Source organism: Nicotiana attenuata, unplaced genomic scaffold (genome assembly GCF_001879085.1).
Source record: "Nicotiana attenuata strain UT unplaced genomic scaffold, NIATTr2, whole genome shotgun sequence".
NCBI lineage: Eukaryota > Viridiplantae > Streptophyta > Magnoliopsida > Solanales > Solanaceae > Nicotiana > Nicotiana attenuata.
This window is the reverse complement of record NW_017670242.1, coordinates 945,561-949,638: the sequence shown is the minus strand read 5'-3', so window position 1 is coordinate 949,638 and position 4,078 is coordinate 945,561. Positions and strand designations below refer to the sequence as shown.

At 30.2% G+C, this 4,078-nt stretch overlaps 1 long non-coding RNA gene across 1 annotated transcript; it reads left to right on the top strand.

The window, feature by feature from the left end:
• The first annotated feature begins 496 nt into the window (after positions 1 to 496).
• Positions 497 to 3,863, top strand: LOC109236534. The gene is made up of 4 exons (XR_002069501.1): positions 497 to 706; positions 1,405 to 1,454; positions 2,747 to 2,817; positions 3,672 to 3,863. It is a non-coding gene; the product is annotated as an uncharacterized LOC109236534 (long non-coding RNA).
• The last annotated feature ends 215 nt before the right edge of the window (positions 3,864 to 4,078 follow it).

The window sequence follows — 4,078 nt, the reverse complement described above, 5'->3', positions numbered from 1 at the left end:
AAACAAATGAACAATGAAATCGAAATAATATAAATTAAGAAGTACAAAAGTTATAATTTTATAAGCGAAGAATTTAACAAGAGGAAATATTTAACATCATTGAAAAGAAAATTTATGATGAATTTTATTTTTGATATATTATTTTAACGTGTAATCAAACCTTCAAAATCACACAAATTTGAAATAGTCAATACACTAATCTAACTGTGATTAGTTTACATGAATTATTATTTCAGATTAAGACATAAATTTGTATGCATTTAAATTAAATATAGAACAATATATTAAACTTTTAGAGGTAAAAAAGTAAATAAACAACAAAATAAAAAAGTTTGTACAAAGTTGAACCCCACTAATAATTTGAACTCTTGAATTAGATGTTTTAAATAATACTATTCAGGTCATCTATAAAGTGCCCTTGAGTTACATTATTAAATTATATTGTTAGCAACAATATTACTATTTTTTTTCAACCATAAAGTGCCTTTATGGCTTAAAAATGTTTTGCTGATTGAAATTTCCCAATTTTATGCAAAATTAAGGGGGGAGGACTTCCCTCTCCTTTTTTCGTTTTCTGTCGAATCCTTCCCCCTCTTTTGTCCCAAACCCTTCCCCAATTCCACCAGATGCTTCAGCCAAAGCACCGAAGTATGAGGTCAGAATGATCCTCCGGCCTTCCCTCAATCAAAAATTAGGGCTTGAAATGGTAAGCTTCTTCCCCTCTTGTTTCAAGGTTATGGTTTAATTTAATTTTCATGTAAATTTATAAAAAATTTGTTAGATTTGCTACACTTTGTGTACCAATGGATCCTTATACTTCTGCATTCCAATGATTTGTCACTGGCGGAATAACTTCATGATTTACTATCAAATCCGAGAATTTTCCAGTATAAATAGAAAATACAATTACCAGAATATATTATTTGCTATCTATGTATCAGCTTAAAAGGTACTGAAATAATTGTAGGTTGTGGCTCAATTGATGTGGAGGATTTCGAGGAAATTTATCTGCACTTCCCATAAGCATTGTCTCATTGTTTGATTTTCTAACTTATTAGGTTTATCTTGGTTGAGCGTTCCTAACTACATACCTCTTGACATGTTTCTTCCTAAACTTTTTCAAGCACTTCGATGATTAAATTTCTGAAGTTGAAACACCTTTTGATTTGGAATTTTTCTATTAGACTATACTTTGTTTGCTCTAAGTTGTAAATTATTTATCTAGGGACATGTATGTATCTAAATTATAGGTGTTGTATGTTTTAGCAAATCTCAGCTTAACAGAACTTTATTGTTATAGCACTAGAATGAAAAGCCTTTCATTCCTTGTTTAGGTGATTTACTTTGCATTGTTGAAGTCTTCTTCTTACTTATTCGTTAATTTTTTTCTTTTTCATCGAACAGATTAGCAATTTGTTAAATCTTATGTGCAGGGGTGAGGGCCTAATATTGAGGTTAGTCTCTTAATGTAACTTCAATTAAATGACCTTTTATCTTTAGAATTTTTGTGTGTTTGTCCTATAAGCTCGTTGAAGATAAATATCATTTTCAGTAATCCTGTATGACTTGGGATATGTTTGAGACAATAATAATTTTATATAACACGAAAACTTTGGCCTAGGCATCTTTTGCTTCTCTTTTGGATTGACAACTTAATATCAGCTATGCCATATACAATTTTGTTCTTTTCTAGGGGGATGGGGTGGGTGGAGTGGGGTGAAAAATAGTTAAGCTAAACTAGCATGTTGTCTACAGGGGCTAAAGTTGAATTTTTTCAACAAACGCGTCAAAGACGTACCATGGCTATTGTAGAAACTAGAACACACGTGTTGCCACTGAAATTTTATATGCACCCATTTGGGATCCTGGACTTCATTGTGTTAGTTCTAGAGGCTATTTCTTTTGGTATTCACTGGGTAGAAAGAGATGGTTTGGGAACACCTTTGGACTGTGTACCTATCTCCGTTTTCCCTTATATAATTGAAGTTGGATGCATATTAAAATGATGGGACATGCTGATGTTCAGAAAAAGTTATGGTTTTTTCTTGTTGAGGAGTTAAACTGGTAGAATTAACTATCAGACATATGTGCTAATGTGACCTTTCTACATTTGAAATTTTTACTTGAATAAGTGGATTTGATATTTCCTAACTGGCTATGGATACATTTTTCTAATGAAGAGGTGATTTTCTCTACTATAATTGCCTTCTGTCCGCTTAATCTTTTCTTTTATAAATAATATTTAGCATATTTTCATCTTAAACTCTTAAATGATATTCACTAATCCTTTTATCTTAAGAATGGCGCCTACACATGGTACTATTCTGTTGAAAAGTCTTAGAGTAGCTTGTGTATATATGGTAGCTCTTTCCATATGCATCACTAGTACATGTATTCTTATGTCTAGATTAATTTTTTTTGTCATTAACAAATAAGGAGATTGTATATTTACTTTTATTAGAGATGAGAACATGAAAATAGTTATAAAATCTTTTTATATTAGAATTTGTTAATGGTGAACTCTTAATTACTCCACATAGGGACATGCAAGGGTATCAACATTTTGTATTAGTGCTACATTTGAACTTCAGTTTTTCCTTACTCTACCATGCATCTTCTTCAGCAAATCTATTGTTGCATCCCAGTGAGACTGTTAGATTGTTAACTCATCTGCTTTGTATTTTGTATTCCCCTACTGTTGTTAACGTTATCCTACTTTCCCGTACTTCATTAAATTGCTGAACAGAGCAGCATCTAGAATTCAATTGGATGCAGCATTATGCTAATGAGGAGCTATTTTCTCTAACTTCAATCAAGGTATGTTCCCACTTCACAATGCTTACTCTATTGCTTCATAACAAATGCAACATGTATTCAGATAGAGTATTTTTTCTTGAATTTGGTTCCTCTAGAAACTTCAACCATTGCTCTAGGGTATTTTTCAGTTCTTTTGTGTAAAAGATAATACAAGTTGTATGTCATGGTTACAAAATGTATGGTCTGATTAGTTCTTAAAAATTTCCTCTCTAGTATTTCATGTCACAAATTTTGATACTATTGGAAATGTAACTAGTTATTTTGAAAAATATGATAAATTTAAAATGGAGCAAATTTTATATGATTACAATATAATGATGCTTGCTTGTTTCCCAATTGAGAATTTGTGTCTCCGTATTTTTTGATTGGTAAAGAGGATGTTTTTGGATTATAGATATGCCAATTCTCTTTTTGTTGTTGTTTAAGTATTATCGCCATTGTGAAATTTTGACATATCTCAGTTTCAACTAAATGGAGGTTCTTTTATGTAAGAGCAACATCTTATCTTTAAAATAATTAGATGCTCTTGTAATGTTACCAATTTCAAAAAAATAATTAGGTGTTCTTGTTGTCAGCAAGCTTAGATTAGTAATACCAATATATAAGCACTAAGTAAACTCATTAAGTAGTCTTGTTAGCATATGTCAGACTAATGCTAATATTTGATGGTTACATGAAACTATGTTAGTCCAGTCTTAAGATCTTGTTGAATTTCTTACCAACATCCAGTTTCCATTGTATGTGCTACCTTTTTCTTCTACATTTGATTGTTTTGATAAATTATAATTGGATTACTATTAGAATTTTCTAATTTCTTTCTCTCTTTTGATCCTTTGTATTTTTTTTTAATATAGGAAGGATAAAGTTCTCCAACAACAGGAAACAAACTCAACTAAGGAGTTTGAAGGCAAAGGAATAGTTTGGAGACATTTTATGTTATTTTTGGGTCATGTATATATTCAAAGAAAATGTATTGTAATGTATATTAGAATACCTTATGTTGTTTGACTTTTTAGCAATGAAAAGTTCTTATATATTTCTATTTCTTGTAATTGCCTTATTGACTACAAACTAACTGTATTTTATAACAACTGTAATTGTCATTAATCATGATAATTTATAGTGACAATTTTATTTTGTCACTAAAAGTGATATTTTTAGTAATGAAATGATTGTGTTAGCTACAAAATTGTAAGCCAATTTTATTAAAGCAAATTTGTCACTAATTTTTATATTTAGGGACGAAATACTTTTTTGTATA